This window comes from Capricornis sumatraensis, chromosome 18 (assembly GCF_032405125.1).
Source record: "Capricornis sumatraensis isolate serow.1 chromosome 18, serow.2, whole genome shotgun sequence".
Taxonomy (NCBI): Eukaryota; Metazoa; Chordata; class Mammalia; order Artiodactyla; family Bovidae; genus Capricornis; species Capricornis sumatraensis.
This window is the reverse complement of record NC_091086.1, coordinates 46210342-46231632: the sequence shown is the minus strand read 5'-3', so window position 1 is coordinate 46231632 and position 21291 is coordinate 46210342.

Here is a 21291-nt window from a genome sequence, read left to right as displayed (position 1 = left end):
GGCGTGCTGCGATTCATGGGGTCGCAAAGAGTCAGACACGACTGAGCGACTGAACTGAACTGAACTGAAAGGAGTCTGAAATCAGTCTCTAAGGAGTGTTAGGTGCCCCTCAGGTAATACGGAGTTTACAGATGAGAAGGACACGATCCCAGTCATTCGGTTCAGGGACAATACAATATCGTGTGCGGTTCAGGGCTAAACTGTGTCAGGCCAAGTGGAGTGGGCTGAGAGAGAGGCTCCACGAAACATGAAGCAGCCTAGAGGCCACATCTTGGCCAGGACTGTCCCACATAGTCAAGGACGCCTGAGCATCCTGATTCTGGGTGTTACTCTCCCAGAGGATGCAGATCCTGGGCGTGTTCTGTCATCAGGTCTGATGCACATCTTTTGCCTGGGGAATCACCAGATTTTCAAAACCCATGACTCAGACCTTGACCAACTTTGATACCATAGGGGTGTTTCCTTCTGACAGTGTCTGTTTCTCACGGCTACTGCCACCCACCCGGGGCACCTTCGAAGCCCCAGGGTGGAGAGCTTGGATGAAGCATTTGGCAGGGACATGCTTGAGCACCAGCAGAGCTGCTCAGGGCCACTCAGTCCTGCCAGATGCCTCTCATGTTCCCTCTTCCTTGTGAAAGGGATTTCTGCTCTAGAGATCTCTGTAGGACCAGCTGAGGCCTTTGTCACAGCTCAACTTCTCCCTTTGCCCAATCTGACTCCCCTCACCACCCCCAACTGGAGCTATTCCTGAAGCATTCTGCAATCGACCTGAGTGCATTGTTCAGAGGCTCAGGGTGTGTTCCTTGGAGACTCCAACTTGTACCAGTGTTGCTGCCAGGAGTCTCTCTGAATGCCTCAGCAACTAGGCTGGACTCAGGTGAGGACGAGGTAGTCCCAGGCATGGAACCAGAAGGACTTTTTCCTACTTCTGGGTCCACAAGACCTTGGCAGGGCTGATGTAGGGTACAAGACCTCCTCCCCTGAGCCCAGTGCAATGTTCAGTCCAGCTTCCTCCTGAGTGATCAACGCCAGTGGTACCATCTTTTGATGTCACTTCTGCTTCAGCATCTTACTTATTAGGATGGCCTGAAGCCTTTCGGGGCAGCTTCCTGAATTTCCATCAAAAATCTACAAACTCAGAAGTCCAGCTACCTCTGGTGTCTGAAACAAAGTGCAAAATCCTGCAACAACTAAACTCTAAAGTCCCCAGAGTGCTCGAGGAGCCAGCCCTGCATCCTCTACGTTTTGCAGCATCATTCTAGGCTTCTTCCTACTCTCTAGTCCCATCTTGGCATCTCACTGGCTACGAGTACTGGGCATCTCATCTCTCCTCACTAACCCTTAGTTTCCTCATTTGTAGAATAGTGGTAATAAGGAGCACTCCATTTCTAAACACATTCCAGAAACATCTAGTCTAACACCTACTGAAGGCAGGAATTCCCCTTGAACAACACCGTGGCAGTTTCTGCTTGGCTACTCTCTGGCATTCCATCATTTCATGAGGCCTTTCCACTTATTGCTGGATGCTCTAGTTCTTAAAAATTTTTCTTTATTACAAACTGGAGTTTCCGCCCTGACTTTCTGCCACTTGATCTACCTAGATCTACCTAGATCTGCCTTGCTGCTGCTGCTACTGCTGCAAAGTCGCAACCCCATAGACAGCAGCCCACCAGGCTCCCCTGTCTCTGGGATTCTCCAGGCACTGGAGAATCTGGAGTGGGTTGCCATTTCCTTCTCCAACGCATGAAAGTGAAAAGTGAAAGTGAAGTCACTGGGCCGTGTCCGACCCTCAGCGACCCCATGGACTGCAGCCTTCCAGGCTCCTCCATCCATGGAATTTTCCAGGCAAGAGTACTGGAGTGGGGTGCCATTGCCTTCTTCGAGATATGCCTTAGGGGCCATAAAAAATACGTTTAAGCTTTGCTCTACATGAAAAATATTTAAACATCACTCCCTTCTCCACACCAACTACCAGGTTTCTTTTTTCAGGCTACCCTTTCTTAGTCCCCTTCTCACATACATTCCAGATTCCCCATCATTCTGGGTTTTTTCCTCCAGGAATCCTCTAAGCTTCATTTTTAAATATAAGACTTTAGAATGGAACTCAATATTCAAGATGCTGTCTGGATAATAATTTAATTTGTGCATTCAAAATAATATTCAACTTGCATCAACTTCTTTACATCTATCTGCTCAGCAAGATGTTTGTATATAAAAATAAATTATTCTACTGCAAACTTAGAGATTTTCTGAGACTTGCAGGGTTTGAGTGGGTTAGCATGCATCTGGCTGCAGTGATAACATACCCAGCTAACAGTGGCTTAAAAAATAAAGATATTTAATTGTCTTGCAAGATGCAACGTGTAAGCAGAGATTGGTGATTCAGCTTTGATTAGAGGCTCAACAATGTCCCTCACAGACACTGGTCTGAAACAACTGTTGCACTTCTGTGTGCAACATTCTTATAAACGTGTTCTTGTGCCTGAGTGCTAAGTCACTCAGTCATGTCCGACTCTTTGTGACCCCATGGACATCAGCATGCCAGGCTTCCCTGTCTTTCGCCATCTCTCAGAGCTCGCTCAAACGCATGTCCATTGAGTTGGCAATGCCATCCAACCATTTCATCCTCTGTCGTCCCTTCTATTTTTCTATTCATATAGCCCACGATCACATTAGAATCACATTTTTTAAGTCCCCCTCACCACAATTTCCTAATTCAGTTTATTACTACTGACAAATGTATAGTCAGTACATTGACTACACAAGTATTTATGTGTACTGCAATTCAACCAAATCTCCTCCTTCTTGTAGAATTTATTCAGCTGGCTCTGTGGGCCAAGTATAAGACCTTTAATTTATGCCTATCACATTTCATCTTCTTGGATTTGACCCATCACTTTAACAAAAAGGTCTTTGGATACTGATTTGGTCATCCAACAAAGTCCATATCTCTCTCTTAAACTCTAGGAGCTGCTGTGAAGAATGTTCTGTAAATGTCAGACAGTAATATGTGACTCATGTCTGCTGCCAGGAATTTCAGACAATTTCACACTACATTTGAAGCTAAGCCTTTCAAATTTAGGACAAGAGAGGGCTGCTTGTTTTGTATCTTCTCCATTTTGCATAAGTATGCCTTGTGAAACTGGCAAGGAATTTAAAGAAAACAGCTCTTCTAGGAATTCAGAAAAGGTAGGATGAGCACAATCGCAGATGCATGGGAGTCTAGCCTGTACAATGTTGCCTACCTGAGCCCTCATACACAGTCCTTTATGAAGGTTTTGTTTCCAGTGGCTTCTCCTCAACCTAGATACCAAGTCCAAGTGCCCTTCTCCATCTTTTTCCCTAGCTTTCACTTTCCTCCTCCACCAGCTTCAAAAGGCCCTGAAACAGGTTTAATAAATGCCTCCAAAGATTTGCTGTTCTTGCTGTTTAGTCGCAAAGTCGTGTCCGATTTTGTGACCACATGGACTGCAGCACACCAGGCTTTCCTCTCCTTCATCATCTCTTAGAGGTTGCTCATACTCAGGTCCATTGAGCCAGTGATGGCATCCAACATCCTCTGTCACCCCCTTCTCCTCCTGCCCTTAATCTTTCCCGGCGTCAGAGTCTTTTTCAGTGAGTCAGCTCTTCATATCAGGTGGCCAAAGTATGGGAGCTTCAGCTTCAGCATCAGTCCTTCTTTTGAATATTCAGAGTTGATTTCCTTTAGTATTGACTGGTTTGAACTTGCAGTCCAAGAGACTCTTAAGAGTCTTCTCCAGCACCACAGTTTGAAAGCATCAGTTCTTCAGTGCTCAGTCTTCTTTAAAGACTCTCACATCTTTAAACTCTCACATCTATACATGACTACTGGAAAAACCATAGCTTTGACTATGAACCTTTGTCAGCAAAGTGATGTCTCTGCTTTTTAATACACTGTCTATGTTTGTCATAGCTCTTCTTCCAAGGAACAAGCATCCAAAGAAATCAGGACCTAATCCCTGGAAACTGGAAATGTTAATATCCATGGCCAAAAAATAAAAATAAAAAGGATCTTTGCAGATGTGATTACATCAAGGATGTTGAAGTGGCAACATAATTCTGGATTATCTGTGTGGGCTTTAAGTGAAATCAAAAGTGTCCTTCTAAGAGGGAGACAGAGGGAGATTTTACTGCATGCAGACAGACAGGAGGAGGCAACGTGACCACAAAGGCAGAGACTGAAGTGATGTGGCCACAAACCAAGGAATGCTGGCAGCCAGTGGAATCTATAGGAGGCAAAACATGTCCCCCTTTGGAGCTTCTGGAAAGAGCATGACCCTGCTGATACCATGATTTTGGCTCAGTGAAACGGATTTATGCTTCTTTTCTCTAGAACAGTGAAAGAATACATTTCTGATTAAGCCAACGAGCTAAGTTTGTGACCATTTGTTACAGCAACCATAGGAAACTAGTGCAGACCCTAAGGACTCTGCTAGGAAATTCTCAAGTCCCAGTATTCTTTTTTTCACCGCAGATCTATTGGAGTTCTTTCTACATCCCCCATTGTGGGTTGTTTTTATATGCTTTTGCTTTATTGTCTCCCTTTTCTTTCCTCACAAATACTTTTCATGCTCTTCAAGATTCCAGTCCACCACATCATTGCTCCTTCACTGCTTTACCAGGAAGGGCAGCACTTCAAGACTTGAACTCCCTCCACACCTTTGACTAGTACCAGGAACTCTACCTGGAAGAGAGCTGCTCAGAGCACAGCTCCAGGGGGGCACCATTCACATCACAGCCTGTGTGAATGTCCTCTATGACCTGCCTGGAGGACTCTCTTTCTCTCTCTCTCTCTCTCTCTCTCTCTCTCTCTCACTCACACACACACACACACACACATGCACACACACACTCCTCTACTCCACCTGAATTTTAGCTTACATATCTCACTTTGCTTCTTTGATCACTCTGGCCAGAGGTGCTCTTCTTCTGTTTGCTTGTTTTATCTCTTTCAGTCTTCTTTCTGAAGTTATGAAGCTCCTCATTTTTTATCCCATTAAGACCTTCCTGCTACAGTTGGTCTTGACTTTGCGTCTAAGTGCTGTTACATCATAGTCGCACACAACCCAGCTTAAAACTGGACATCAGCCAAGCTTCTTCTTAAAAGACCCTGGTGGAGCCCACTGGCCAGTGCCTTCTGCAGGGGCCTCTCTGGGTAGAATCTGGGCCTTTCCATTTTATGTGCTCCTCTTTCTCTGCCCCACAGTAATTTCTACCCAAAATGTCTTATTCCCAGTCATACCAAGAAATTGAGCAACCTCCAGCTTCTTTCTAAGCCCAGACTCCAGCCCGTAATTCTGCTAACAGTCAGTCAAATGATTTGCTAAACAGGCCATTTGAGCCAGGGCTCCACCTCTGAGAATCAGAGCAGGCATTTTATATTATAGCTCTCTCTTTTTTTGCAGACAAATTCAGATTCTTAGTCTAGAATGACCTCTCTTCAACCCCTACTCACCCCACACCCCACTCCCCAAAAGAGGCAGAAAGAAGGGCATGTTTGAACTTTGAAGCGTTACTGGTTGACTAATGAAGATGGGCTGTCCAAGCAGTCCATCTTTGGGGACTGGTTTTACTTTACCAAGAGATAATGACCCATGGGACAATTTCACTCTCTCTTAATCTGAGTGGGCTGGATTTCTGTGAGGTTTAATCAGAGAAAGAGGAAATGAGCTAATGCAAAACTAAACCCCCCAGAGCCTCAGATTCTTAGGTTTTTTTTTTTCTTTGAGTCATCTGTGCAGTGCTTCCCTTCACTTCACTGGAAGGTGACAAACAGGGAAGAAGATGTATTGGTTTTCTAGGGCTGCTATAACAAGGTGTCATAGATTGGGTAGCTTAAAACCAGAGATGTGTATCTTTCCAGTTCCCAGGGCCAGGAGCCTGAAAAACAAGATGTCCGCCAGGTTGATTCCTTCTGCGGGTTCCTAGGATCCTGTTCCGGGCCCCTCACCTGACTCCCTGCGGTTTGCTGGCAATCCTTGGAACTCCTGGGCTTGTTGAGGCATCACCCTGCCCTTGTCTTCACATGCCTTTTTCCTGTGTACGAGTCTGTGTCCCAATTTCTCTCTTCTAAGAACACAAATCATTTTGGATTTAAGGCCCACCCTAATCCAGTATGACCTCATCTTTACTAATTACATCTGCAGATTGTGTTTCCATTCTGCGGTTCTGGGTGGGCATGAACTTCATGGGGAGAGACCTTATTCCACCCAATATAGGAGGGAAAAGGGGTGTGAGCATGGTTGGCAGACTGCTGAACTCCTCTCTTATTTCCCATCAGCTAGCACCCATCCTGAAGATGCATTTTTTCCCCCAAATTTTAAACACTTCATTTTATATTGGGGTATAGCCCATTAACAATGTTATGATACTTTCAGGTAAACAGTGAAGGGACTCAGGCATACATATACATGTATCCATTCTCCCCCAACAGCCCTTCTCATCCAGGCTGGAACAGAACACTGAGGAGAGTTTCCTTTGCTATACAATAGGTCCTTATTGGTTATCCATTTTAAATATAGCAGTGTTTACATGACGTGAAGATTCATTTAAAAGGCAACATGGCAGAGTGGGTGAGGTTCCAGGCTCTCAGCCAGTGTCTGTGTGTACATGTCAACCCAGCCTTCACCTTGTGTGAGCTTCTTCTCTTTTTTCACCTCTGTCTCCTCACCTATAAAATGGGGATAATAAAAGGCTTATTTCAAAGGCTCCTTGTGAAGATCATTTGCATCCATCGATGTGGAATACCTGGAACAGTTCCCAGCACATGGTTTGTGCTCAATAAATGTTACCAGCTGACTTTATTTTCTAAGTGTTTTTTGCTTGCAGGGGCCATTGGAGGAGGCATTAAGAACAAAAAATGACTTAAGCAAAGGTTCTGCCCCAAAGGTACTTTTCATCTAATAGTGGAGACTTTTACAGGATAAATAATACAAATTTGTATACACTCCTGCTAAGCGGTGGGTGGCTTTGCTGGTAATTGAGGAGGACAGCCTGTGTCTTGGCAGCCTGTGTCGTCTCTGAGGATGGAATTCGTAGAAGCTCTTTCTACAGGGAGCAATGCTCTTCAGGACTTACAAGGATACTCAAAAACTATATATAATATTGACGCAGAGACAAGCACTTCACAGATCATCTCAAGCGATCCACACAATGATCTGGTCTCATTTTATAATTGGAGACAAATGAGAGTGAAACAGGTTAGTGATTTCTCCACGGTCACCCAGCAGATCCCCATCCTAAAGCCAGTCCTCTCTGCCTGATGCTACAAATCACTCAGTTGGACATGCCCTGGGCCCATGAACCAGACAGCTGCCTTAAAGGAGGAGAGGTCACAGCTCCAGGAACACTGCATCTGCTGATAATGACGACAGAGATGACAAAGATGCTGTCGTGCCTTGGTTTATGTTTACCCTGGGATTTTAAAGGTGGTTTGGGAATTGCTGACAAAACTTTAAAAATAGGTTTCAAACTGAACTTGGCGGCTTGTCTTGTTACTGAATAAAAAGTGGCTGTCATTAAATAAACCATTTAGTGCTGAGTGCATCCTGGCAATGGGGAAAGGGTTGCTCATCACTTTGTCTGTCTTTATGTCATGGGGCTTTACTTGAAAAGACAAAAGCAAATTATTTTGAACATCAGATTGTCTTCCTAAGAAACTCTCCCTCCTGAATTGAGGACCAATCCATAAAAATTTAACTTTAAGCTCCTATATATTCAGCCTTCCTAGTCATTCATGATCTATAAATAAGGTACTTAAAGTATAAGAGTCACTACTCCTTATGTAAAGAAAGGAGCAATGTTGTAAAAATGTAAGAATCCTTCTAAAATACACTAACCTTGACAACATAGGTTTAAGATCCAGCTCTGTCTCTTTGGTAATTTATGTAAATTTTCTTTTATCTATAAAATAGAAATAATAATAGTTACTTCTTTGATATTAAATAAAGGATTAAATAAGGCAAGTTATAAAGGCTTAGAACACTGATTTATTCTTGAGATTTTTATTATAGGCCTCAGTTCAGTTCAATTCAGTCTCTCAGTCGTGTCTGACTCTTTGCGACCCCATGAATTGCAGCACGCCAGGCCTCCCTGTCCATCACCAACTCTCAGAGTTCACCCAAACTCATGTCCATCAAGTCAGTGATGCTATCCAGCCATCTCATCCTCTGTTGTCCCCTTCTCCTCCTGCCCTCAATTCCTCCCAGCATCAGAGTCTTTTCCAATGAGTCAACTCTTTGCATGAGGTGGCCAAAGTACTGGAGCTTCAGCTTTAGCATCATTCCTTCCAAAGAACACCCAGGACTGATCTCCTTCAGAATGGGCTGGTTGGATCTCCTTGCAGTCCAAGGGATTCTCAAGAGTCTTCTCCAACACCACAGTTCAAAAGCATCAGTTCTTCGGCAGTCAGCTTTCTTCACAGTCCAACTCTGACATCCATACATGCCTACTGGAAAAACCATGGCCTTGACTAGAAAGACCTTTGTTGGCAAAGTAATGTCTCTGCTTTTCAATATGCTATCTAGATTGGTCATAACTTTTCTTCCAAGGAGTAAGTGTCTTTCAATTTCATGGCTGCAATCACCATCTGAAGTGATTTGGGAGCCCCAAAAAATAAAGTCTGACACTGTTTCTACTGTTTCCCCATCTATTTCCCATGGAGTGATGGGACCAGATGCCACGATCTTAGTTTTCTGAATATTGAGCTTTAAGCCAAATTTTTCACTCTCCTCTTTCATTTTCATCAAGAGGCTTTTTAGTTCCTCTTCACTTTCTGCCATAAGGGTGGTGTCATCTGCATATCTGAGGTTATTGATATTTCTCCCGGCAATCTTGATTCCAGCTTGTGTTTCTTCCAGTCCAGCATTTCTCATGATGTACTCTGCATAGAAGTTAAATAAGCAGGATGACAACATACAGCCTTGATGTACTCCTTTTCCTATTTGGAACTAGTCTGTTATTCCATGTCCAGTTCTAACTGTTGTTTCCTGACCTGCATATAGGTTTCTCAAGAGGTAGGTCAGGTGGTCTGGTATTCCCATCTCTTTCAGAATTTTCCACAGTTTATTGTGATCCACACAGTCAAAGGCTTTGGCATAGTCAATAAAGCAGAAATAGATGTTTTTCTGGAACTCTCTTGCTTTTTCCATGATCCAGTGGATGTTAGCAATTTGCCCTCTGGTTCCTCTGCCTTTTCTAAAACCATCTTGAACATCTGGAAGTTTACAGTTCATGTATTGCTGAAGCCTGGCTTGGAGAATTTTGAGCATTACTTTACTAGAGTGTGAGATGAGTGTAATTGTGTGGTAGTTTGAGCATTCTTTGGCATTGCCTATCTTTGGGCCTCAGCGTACTGATTATAAAATTTGTATGGAAACACAAAAGACCAAAGCAATCTTGAAAAAGAACAAAGCTAGAGGCAAACATTTCCTGATTTCAACTGTATTACAAAGCTATAGTAATCAAAACAGTTTGGTACTGGCATAAAAAGAAGCAAATAGATTGACTTGAGAACCCAGAAATAAACCCTGGCAGGTATGGTCAATTAATATTTGACAAGGGAGGCAGGAATACTCTATAAAGAAAAGACAGTCCCTTCAATAAATGATGCTGGGAAAATTGGATATCCACATGCAAAAGTATGAAGGTGTACTCCTCTCTTACACCACTCACAAAAATTAACTCAAGATTGTTTAAAGTCTTAAACATAATACCTGAAACCATAAAACTCCTAGAAGAAAACTTGGGGGAAATTTCCTTGACATGAGTCTTGACAATGATTTTTTGGATCCAACCGTAAAGCACAAGCAACAGAAGCAAAGCTCAATAAGTGGGACTACATCAAACTAAAACACTCTTGCATAACAAAGGAAACAACCAACAAACTGGAAAGGCAACCTACAGAATGGGAGAATTATTTGCAAACCACATATCCAATATGGGGTTAATATCCTAACTATATAAGGAACTCATTCAATGCAATAGATTCAGAGTTTTCTCAAAGGGAGGCAATATGTCTCCTCTCTCCATCACCTTCACCTATTATCAGCAGAAGCAAGCTGCCTTGGCAACTTTGGAGCAACAGTTGTTGACTTCAGGACTTTGGTGCCGGACTGAATGCTGCCTGGCTCCATACTCTTCCCTGTACATAAGCGCATGGAATCAGGTGGTTTGCAGAGCTGACTTGAGACATTACTTGTTTAAGGAATTGAAAGAACCAAAATAGAGAGAGCAAAAACAATGTGAGAGGAAAATCATCCCAAGATGAGCCTTTTGCCTTTTGAGGTTGTTTGGCTACCACCTTCTCCACGTCTGCAGGGAAGGACCAGCCTAATGAAACACTCTTGGAAGGCTGCCAGCATCCAAACATCTGTCTCCAAGGAGGCTGGAGATGAGTTTAGTGAGACCCACTTAAGGAGCAGTGGGCTCGCCTCCTGAACACCATGCAGACACACTCAGGACAACGCTCATTTCTCTTCTTTGGCAGCTTCTTAATTAACCATCCTTTTAGTGAATTCAGCTGTGTGCAATTCATGAGCCATGGGCATGTTTTAATTAACTTTTAATAATAATTTTTATAAGACCAGCCTCAGAAATTAAATGAGAAGCCTCTGCCTGAGCCTTTCATCTGGAGTAATCAGCAAACGTCAACCAAACTGCCTGACTGATTTCCAGAGTTCAAGCACATGATCCTTTTTCTCCCTCCTGAGTTTGTCCAGGTAATTTTGAACCTCTGCAGAGTTTCTTCATCTGGAGACCAAGAAAACCAAAAGTATTCTGCAGAGAGATTTCAGCATGTTCATGAAGTCAGGGGGCTCCGAAAGGATATTTTGAATTTTCCTGAGCCTGGAAGATTCCAGTCCATAGGATCGCAAAGAGTCAGACATGTCTGAGCACACACCTCCTCTCTCTCTCTTCATTATAAAGGTTGCCAACAGCCATAGTCCTTATAGAAGTCCCTACAACTTTTTTTAACCAGGAAAAATCAAGGATATTTTCAAGGGAGTCATTGTAAGCTGTTGTTCAAGTTGCTGCCTTGAAATAATATTTACTAACTTCACTACCTCTAAAATAATTTCAGACCCACCTTTATTAAATGTATAAATTCATTGTTAATGCATCTAATGCATTAGCCAAAAAATCATGTGCATTTTATATCACAAGTTTGTCTATGAGGCATTTTGATAACCGTATTTCAACATCACTGTGGTCTGCTTTGGAATCCTAGGAATTTTATTTCATACATTTTAAAACATTCTTTTGAGAAAGTGTCCCTGGGCTTCATCAGGCTGCCAGGATTCCAGGGCACAAATAAAGTTAAGGACCCTGTGGCTGGACTTGTGGTGGGCCTCCTTCCTGTCCTCCTGCCCGTCCCAGCACACCTGTCTTCTCTCAGCTTCTTTTTGATCTTCCCTTAGCTAGCCCAACTCTTTGCCCACCCCCAGACACTACCCTGGGCTCCACTTCTGCTCAATCTTCCCAAAATATAAACTAAAAAGTATGAGCATTGCTTAATAAGCATGTGAAACGTGGCCCCTCAGAGGGTTGTGGGAATGTTCATTTGGAGCTCAAAAGTACCATAAAGGACTTCAAAGTGCAAAAAAATAAAGAAAGAAGCTTTGCTGCTGGACCATCAGGCAGTGGGTTCATCCGAGGGCAATAGCCAACGACTCCCCCATATGCTCCTCCATGAGGCTGGGAGGCCTGGGTCTACTTAAGTCAGCCACAGAGTTTCTCAGCAAGTGGCACTCCTTCATGGCCACACAGATGCACCATCCTGGAATTTAGTCCTTGGAGGAGGTCTTGCAGTTAACCTTCAGCATGAGTTCATGGGACCATTGGTTGCGTAAATGACACCTGACCAGATTTCAAAAGTTAATGCACAAAAATATATTACCTTTTATGGTCAAAGAATGGCTGACTCATCAAAAAGGCTCACAGGACCATAAGTCTTTAAGAGGCTCTTTGGCGTTAATATTAAGTTCTTAGACCTTGCTTCTCTTTTTTTGCCTTTCTTTTTTCCTCCTCCACTCTCTCCCTTTTCCTACACTCTTCATGGGCTCTCTCTCTAAGGTTGGGGTTTAAGGAACTTTCTGGAAGGAGTTTCCTTCAGTGGGTTCATTCTCTGTTTCATAAAAGAAATTAGTTTTGAAAGGAGGTCTGGGCCGGGACTTTGTGGGTTGGTGAGTAGGAACAACTTGACTAAAAGCCCAGGATATAAAATGTTATGAACATAATCATCTGCTCTGGGATTGAGGCCCTGTGTCTGGTAGTACTTAAGGCTGGAGGCCAGCCCTCCAAATATTCACAAGGGAGAAGCCTGGCATCTTGGGATCCTCATGTTCCCCAGAGCTATGCTGCCTTTGACAGAGGGGAGCTGTTGCCTGAAGACCAGCAGATCTGACCTTTTCATCTCACATTTATGTTTTTATTTATGTATTTTTTATTCCAGTTTTATTGGTATATAGTTGACATATAGCACTGTATTCGTTCTTTTTAAGATTTTTTTTCTTTTGGTGTGGACCATTTTTTTAAAAAGTCTTTTTATTGAATTTGTTACCATATTGACTCTGTTGTTTATTTTTATGTTCTGGCTTTTTGGCTGTGAGGCATGTGGGACCTTACCTCCCTGAACAGGGACTGAACCCCCACCTCCTGCACTGGAAGACAAAGTCTGAACTGCTGGACCTCCAAGGAAGTCCCATGGCACTGTATAAGTTTAAGATGTGCAGCATAATGATTTGATGTACATACATCATGAAATGTTTATTATGATAAGTTTAATCAATACCCATCATCTCCTAGGGGGCTTCCCTCATAGCTCAGAAGGTAAAAAATCTGCCTCCAATGCAGGAGACCTGGGTTCTATTCTGGGTCGGGAAGATCCCTTGGAGAAGGGAACAGCTACCCACTCTCCAGTATTCTTGCCTGGAGAATTCCATGGACAAGAGGAACCTTGCAGGCTACAGTCCAGGGGGTCTAAAGAGCTGGAGACAACTGAATGACTAACACTTTCACTTCATCATCTCCTATAGATAAAGAAGAAAATAATTATCCTTTCCTTGTAATGAGAATTCTTAGGATTTACCCTCTTACTTATTTTTTTGGCCGCACCATACAGCATCGAAGATGCTGACCAGGGATCAAACCCACACTCCCTGCATTGGAAGTGTGTAGTCTTAACCACTTGACCAACAGGGAAGTCCCAGGATTTATCCTCTGCACAATTTGTATATATAACATACAGCACTTTTTGATTATATTTATCAAACTGCACTTCTCTAGTATTTATTTATCTTATACCTGGAAGCTTGTTGGTACCTTTTGACAGTCTTCATCCAATTCCCCCTCCACCCAGCCCCCACCTCTGATAACCACAGATCTTATCTCTTTCTCTATGAGTTTGTTTGTTTGCTGTTTTTAGAAGTATAATTGACCAACAACATTGTGTTAGTTCCTGTTATAAAACATACTGATTCAAAATTTCTGTACATCACAAAATGATCACTGTTCATCTCACATTTTAATTACTGAAGAGGATCTTGTAGGGACAGACAGACAAATATGGATCAGAAACCACAAGCTAGTGTGTGTTCATGTGAAGAAATGAAAGAACATTGGTCATAGTATAGGGAATTGGGTCCTGTTCCCTTCCCTGTCCCTACACACTGGGAAGCCTCAGCAAGACTCAGGTTCATTGGTTTCAAAAAAAAAAAGAGAGAGAGAATCAGTTCAGTTCAGTTCAGTTCAGTTCAGTCACTCAGTCCTGTCCGACTCTTTACAACCCCATGAACTGCAGCACGCCAGGCCTCCGTGTCCATCACCAACTCCCGGAGTTCACCCAAACTCATATCCATCGAGTTAGTGATGCCATCCAGCCATCTCATCCTCTGTTGTCCCCTTCTCCTCCTGCCCCCAATCCCTCCCAGCATCAGAGTCTTTTCCAATGAGTCAACTCTTCGCATGAGCTGGCCAAAGTACTAGAGTTTCAGCTTTAGCATCATTCCTTCCAAAGAACACCCAGGACTGATCTCCTTTAGAATAGACTGGTTGGATCTCCTTGCAGTCCAAGGGACTTTCAAGAGTCTTCTCCAACACCACAGTTCAAAAGCATCAATTTTTTGGCTTTCAGCTTTCTTCACAGTCCAACTCTGACATCCATACATGACTACTGGAAAAACCATAGCCTTGACTAGATGGACCTTTGTTGGTAAAGTAATGTCTCTGCTTTTCAATATGCTATCTAGGTTGGTCATAACTTTCCTTCCAAGGAGTAAGCGTCTTTTAATTTCATGGCTGCAGTCACCATCTGCAGTGATTTTGGAGCCCCCAAAAATAAAGTCTGACACTGTTTCCACCGTTTCCCCATCTATTTCCCATGAAGTGATGGGACCAGATGCCATGATCTTTGTTTTCTGAATATTGAGCTTTAAGCCAACATTTTCACTTTCCTCTTTCATTTTCATCAAGAGGCTTTTTAGTTCCTCTTCACTTTCTGCCATAAGAGTGGTGTCATCTGCATATCTGAGGTTCTTGATATTTCTCCTGGCAATCTTGATTCCAGCTGTGCTTCCTCCAGCCCAGCGTTTCTCATGATGTACTCTGCATATAAGTTAAAGAAGCAGGCTGACAATATACAGCCTTGACGTACTCCTTTTCCTATTTGGAACTAGTATGTTATTCCATGTCCAGTTCTTACTGTTGCTTCCTGACCTGCATACAGGTTTCTCAAGAGGCAGGTCAGGTGATCTGGTAGTCCCATCTCTTTCAGAATTTTCCACAGTTTATTGTGGTCCACACAGTCAAAGGCTTTGGCATAGTCAATAAAGCAGAAATAGATGTTTTTCTGGAACTCTCTTGCTTTTTCAATGATCCAGGGGATGTTGGCAATTTGCTCTCTGGTTCCTCTGCCTTTTCTAAAACCATCTTGAACATCTGGAAGTTCATGGTTCACATGTTGCTGAAGCCTGCCTTGGAGAATTTTGAGCATTACTTTACTAGCATGTGAGATGAGTGCAATTGTGCGGTAGTTTGAGCATTCTTTGGCATTGCCTTTCTTTGGGATTGGAATGAAAACTGACCTTTTCCAGTCCTGTGGCCACTGCTGAGTTTTCCAAATTTGCTGCCATATTGAGTGCAGCACTTTCACAGCATCATCTTTCAGGATTTGATACAGCTCAACTGGAATTCCATCACCTCCACTAACTTTGTTCATAGTGATGCTTTCTAAGGCCCACGTGACTTCACATTCCAGAATGTCTGGCTCTAGGTGAGTGATCATACCATTGTGATTATCTTGGTCGTGAAGATCATTTTTGTACAGTTCTTCTGTGTATTCTTGCCACCTTTTCTTAATATCTTCTGCTTCTGTTAGGTCCATACCATTTCTGTCCTTTATCGAGCCCATCTTTGCATGAAATGTTCCCTTGGTATCTCTAATTTTCTTGAAGAGATCTCTAGTCTTTCCCATTCTGTTGTTTTCCTCTATTTCTGTGCATTGATCGCTAAGGAAGGCTTTCTTATCTCTTGCTATTCTTTGAACTCTGCATTCAGATGCTTATATCTTTCCTTTTCTCCTTTACTTTTTGCTTCTCTTCTTTTCATAGCTATTTGTAAGGCCTCTCCAGACAGCCATTTTGCTTTTTTTCATTTCTTTTCCATGGGGATGGTCTTGATCCCTGTCTCCTGTACAATGTTAAGAACCTCTGACCAAAGTTCATCAGGCACTCTATCTATCAGATCTAGGCCCTTAAATCTATTTCTCACTTCCACTGTATAATCATAAGGGATTTGATTTAGGTCACGCCTGAATGGTCTAGCGGGTTTCCCTATTTTCTTCAATTTAAGTCTGAATTTGATAATAAGAAGTTCATGATCTGAGCCACAGTCAGCTCCTGGTCTTGTTTTTGTTGACTGTATAGAGCTTCTCCATCTTTGGCTGCAAAGAATATAATCAATCTGATTTCGGTGTTGACCATCTGGTGATGTTCACGTGTAGAGTCTTCTCTTGTGTTGTTGGAATAGGGTGTTTGCTATGACCAGTGCGCTCTCTTGGCAAAACTCTATTAGCCTTTGCCCTGCTTCATTCCGTATTCCAAGGCCAGATGTTTCTTGACTTCCTACTTTTGCATTCCAGTCCCCTATAATGAAAAGGACATCTTTTTTGGGTGTTAGTTCTAAAAGGTCTTGTAGGTCTTCATAGAACCATTCAACTTCAGCTTCTTCAGTGTTACTGGTTGGGGCATAGACTTGGATTATTGTGATACTGAATGGTTTGCCTTGGAAACAAACAGAGATCATTCTGTCATTTTTGAGATTGCATCCAAGTACTGCATTTTGGACTCTTTTGTTGACCACGATGGCTACTCCATTTCTTCTAAGGGATTCCTGCCCACAGTAGTAGATATAATGGTCATCTGAGTTAAATTCACCCATTCCAGTCCATTTTAGTTCACTGATTCCTAGAATGTTGACATTCACTCTTGCCATCTCCTGTTTGACCACTTCCAATTTGCCTTGATTCATGGACCTGACATTCCAGGTTCCTATGCAATATTGCTCTTTACACCATTGGACCTTGATTCTATCACCAGTCACATCCACAACTGGATATTGTTTTTGCTTTGGCTCCATCCCTTCATTCTTTCTGGAGTTATTTCTCCACTCACCTCCAGTAGCATATTGGGCACCTACCAACCTGGGGAGTTCCTCTTTCAGTGTCCTATCATTCTACCTTTTAATACTGTTCATGGGGTTCTCAAGGCAAGAATGTTGAAATGGTTTGCCATTCCCTTCTCCAGTGGTCCACATTCTGTCAGACCTCTCCACCTTGACCCACCTGTCTTGGATGGCCCCACATGGCATGGCTTAGTTTCATTGAGTTAGACAAGGCTGTGGTCCATGTGATTAGATTGACTAGTTTTCTGTGATTATGGTTTCAGTGTGTCTGCCCTCTGATGCCCTCTTGCAACACCTACCATCTTACTTGGGTTTCTCTTACCTTGGATGTGGGGTATCTCTTCACGGCTGCTCCAGCAAAGCGCAGCCACTGCTCCTTACCTTAGACGAGGGGTATCTCCTCACCACCATCCCTCCTGACCTTGAACATGGAGTAGCTCCTCTCAGCCCTCCTCTGCCAGCACAGCCACCGCTCCTAAAGTACCATTTAGGAGAGTAAAATTGATGGGAATGAGCAAGCTGAATGAAAGGGACAAGAAACTGCAGTCACTGACAACCTAGAGAGGTGGGATTAGGTGGGAGATGGGAGGGAGGAGACATATGTATTGTTGTTCAGTCACTCAGTTGTGCTGACTTTTTGTGACCTCATGAACTGCAGTAAGCTAGGCTTCCCTGTCCTTCACTATGTCCTGGAGTTTGCTCAGACTCATGTCCATTGAGTCAGTGATGCCATCCAACCATCTCATCCTGTTACCCCCTTCTCCTCTTGCCCTCAGTCTCTCCCAGCATCAGGGTATTTTCCAGCAAGTCAGCTCATATGTATACCTGTGGCTGATTCATGTTGATGTATGGCAGAAACCAACACAACATTGTAAAGCAATTATCCTCCAATTAAAAAAAATAGCTAATCAAAAACCAAAAAAAAAAAAAAAGAAGAAAGAAACTGCACTCAAAGCAGTGAAATGGTGACTCCTACACTCTGGCTGGCCTCCCTGTCCATCGTAAACTCCAGGAGTTTCCTCTTCTCACCTGCAAGCAGGGCCAGCCAAGGCAGATTTTTGAAGTCAAGGGATATTTTTATTTCTAACTTCATCTCTTAACCTCTGAGCCTCAGGATATAGAGGATCTCATGCTATTCTAAGACCTTCAGTAAGCACCCATCCACATGGGTCCCATACCGTAAAAGATCCCCACTTTGACTTTGCTTCCTACCCACACTGCCCACCCCAGAGCAAGCCTTCTCCAGGTGCAACTCATCCCAGCTGGGCCAAACAAGATCAGTCCCCTTGCCTTCAGATTACAACTGATGGAGCCATTTATCCTCTCCCAGAGGACTCATGCTTTCAAAGAGAATCCATGTTCACAAGAAGGGATCTGAAATCCATGAAATCTTGTGCTGTGTGACCTGGTGTATTACAGGGGAGTGTGTTCTTGGCAGGCTTGGGTGGAGAGGGGGGAGTCCTCTCCTTCCTGTCCTCTCTGAGAAGCCAGTTCTCAGACAGCCTGTTACTTGGAGAAGGCTGGTGCCCCATCTGCCATATGGAAGTTGGGCTTCCCTGGGAAAGGTGGTCCCAGGCCTAGACCAGGCCAGCATGGGGGGCTCTGGCTATTGACATTAGCCTCACAGAGGGATAAGGGCAAGAGGAGAGACTAGCAGTGGGAACAACCTCTACAGTCCAGGAAAATCCTCACCACCTACTAGAACACATTCCTCATCAGGAAAATGAAGCCCTTTCAGCTACAATATTTTAGGATCATTGAATTTCTTAAGGTAAGCTAGCAAGACACAATCTCTGGGTCATTGCAGGTCACTTCCCATCACAGCTAAAAGTAAAATTGGCCAATTAAGCTGTTCCTTCTCAGCAGTTGTTCCATGGGGCCATTGATGAGCCAACTGGTTGATAGATTCCGAGTCTCTCCTCTATTGACTGGTGGATTTTCCCAAAGAAAGAACTCAAACTTCAACATCCAGCCCATCAGACATTCACAGTCTGGGAGGCCAGAATCAAGGATGCAGAACAACTTACTTGAAGGCAAGTGCTGTATAATAGTGTCCTGGGTCTATGGGGGTTCAGGTACCATGGCATGAAGCAAAAGCTAGAGAAAAATCTGGTTGATCTGGAAAGTTCTCGTGGAGAACAGCATCTAAGGCCAGGGCCTTTTCTTTCCACCTACCAGTGGGCAGCTCAAGATCCTGGGAGAAAGGAGCAGGAGGCAGGTTCGGGACCAGCCGTTGCAGAAGCCACTAAAATTGCTACGTCCTATAGTGGCGCGGCACTCTCTTGAGTCCCATTTTCCCCTAAGCACCTGTGGGGATCAGCTATTCCCCTGCTCAGTCTGAGAAACATCCCGGCCCTGCCTCAGGCCCTGGGCCACCATGGAGCTGTAGGATAACATTACAGACTTCCTCTCAAATGACACTCTCTGTCCCATGGCTGATGCTGGGGATATTTAATGGGCCCATGATTTATCTTGATAGCTGTCCTTATTTGTTTTGAAAACATTGGAGTTATCAGTTGGCTCCTTCAGACAAGCCCTAGTTTTGGCCTGGCAACTTGGAGAGTGGAACCTCTTCATGAAAAGGGAAAATGAGCCTCAAAGAAATGACTTTTCTAAAAAGTTTCAAGAAAGAAAAATGGTGTTAGAAGTGGAAGTCTACCTAAGGATGAAACAGAGGGCAAAGGCCCCCTTCAGGGGTCTCACGAGGTCCCTCCTTCAGAAGGCCCCACACTTGGTTAATGCATGGTTGTTGCCATCTTAAAATTCTTTAAAAGTTTGGAAGAAGGGCCTCTGTGCTTTAGTTTTGTACTAGACCTCCCAAGCAATGAAGTTCTGGCCAGCTGGTCTGTTTTCAAGAAGTTCTTCTTTGTGTTCTCAGAGCACAGGGGGAAACTCAAAGAAGAAAATGGCCATCTTAGCTGTAAGGCTCGAGTCAAGGCTACCCTGGGATACACTGGGCTCCAATGCTTATGCTCAAGATTCTGTCTGAAACTGACTGGGCTTCATCTGGGAGAAACATCTTGTCCTAGAGCAAAATGCCTTCCTTGGACTGGGGTTTCCACTCTGCGTCCACATACTCCCCCGGTCACACTCCCTGAATGATGCGGACTCTCAGGTGATGCAAGCCCAGAATTCGAGGACCCAGAATTCGGGTGGGCTGAGAAACTGCATTCATTCCCTACAGGTGTCGTAACCACCTCCCACAGATGGGAGCTTAAAACAACACATTTATTCTCTTACTGTCTGGATATTGGAAGTGAACACTGAGTCTTCCTGGGGTCAGTCAATGTGTTTGCAGGCTCCAGGAGAGAATCTCAACGTTACCTCTTCCAACTTCTGGTGGCTGGCTGCTGGCCATCCCTGGCTCATCACATGGCCTCCTCACTCCTGCTTCAGACTCTGTGGTCACAGTGGCTCCCTCTTTTCTATATTACATTCCCCATCACTCAACTAGAGCCAGACATCCAAGAAGATGAAGTCAAGTGGGCCTTAGAAAGCATCACTACCAACAAAGCTAGTGGAGGTGATGGAATTCCAGTTGAGCTATTTCAAATCGTAAAAGATGATGCTGTGTAAGTGCTGCAGTCAACATGCTAGCAAATTTGGAAAACTCAGCAGTGGCCACAGGACTGGAAAAGTTCAGTTTTCTTTGCAATCCCAAAGAAAGGTAATGCCAAAGAATGCTCAAACTACTGCACAATTGCACTTATCTCACACACTAGAAGCCAATGGCACCCCACTCCAGTACTCTTGCCTGGAAAATCCCATGGATGGAAGAGCCTGATCGGCTGCAGTCCATGGGGTCGCCAAGAGTCGAACACGACTGAGTGACTTCACTTTCACTTTTCACTTTCACGCATTGGAGAAGGAAATGGCAACCCACTCCAGTGTTCTTGCCTGGAGAATCCCAGGGACGGGGGAGCCTGGTGGACTGCCATCTACGGGGTCACACAGAGTCGGACATGACTGAAGTGACTTAGCGGCAGCACACGCTAGAAAAGTAATGCTCAAAATTCTCTAAGCCAGGCTTTAAAAATACATGAATTGTGAACTTCCAGATGTTCAAACTAGTTTTAGAAAAGGCAGAGGAATCAGAAATCAAATTGCCAACATCCATTGGATCCTCAAAAAAGCAAGAGAGTTTCAGAGAAACATCTATTTCTGCTTTATTGACTATGCCAAAGCCTTCGACTGTATGGATCACCACAAACTATGGAAAATTCTGAAAGAGATGGGAATACCAGACCACCTGACCTGTCTCTTGAGAAATATGTATACAGGTCAGGAAGCAACAGTAAGAACTGGACATGGAACAACAGACTGGTTCCAAATAGGAAAAGGAGTACGTCAAGGCTGTATGTTGTCACCTTGCCTATTTAACTTATATGCAGAGTACATCATGAGAAATGCTGAGCTGGGTTAAGCACAAGCTGGAATCAAGATTGCCAGGAGAAATATCAATAACCTCAGATATGAAAATGACACCACCCTTATGGCAGAAAGTAAAGAAGAACTAAAAAGCCTCTTGATGAAAGTGAAAGAGGAGAGTCAAAAAGTTGGCTTAAAACTCAACTTTCAAAAAACTAAGATCAT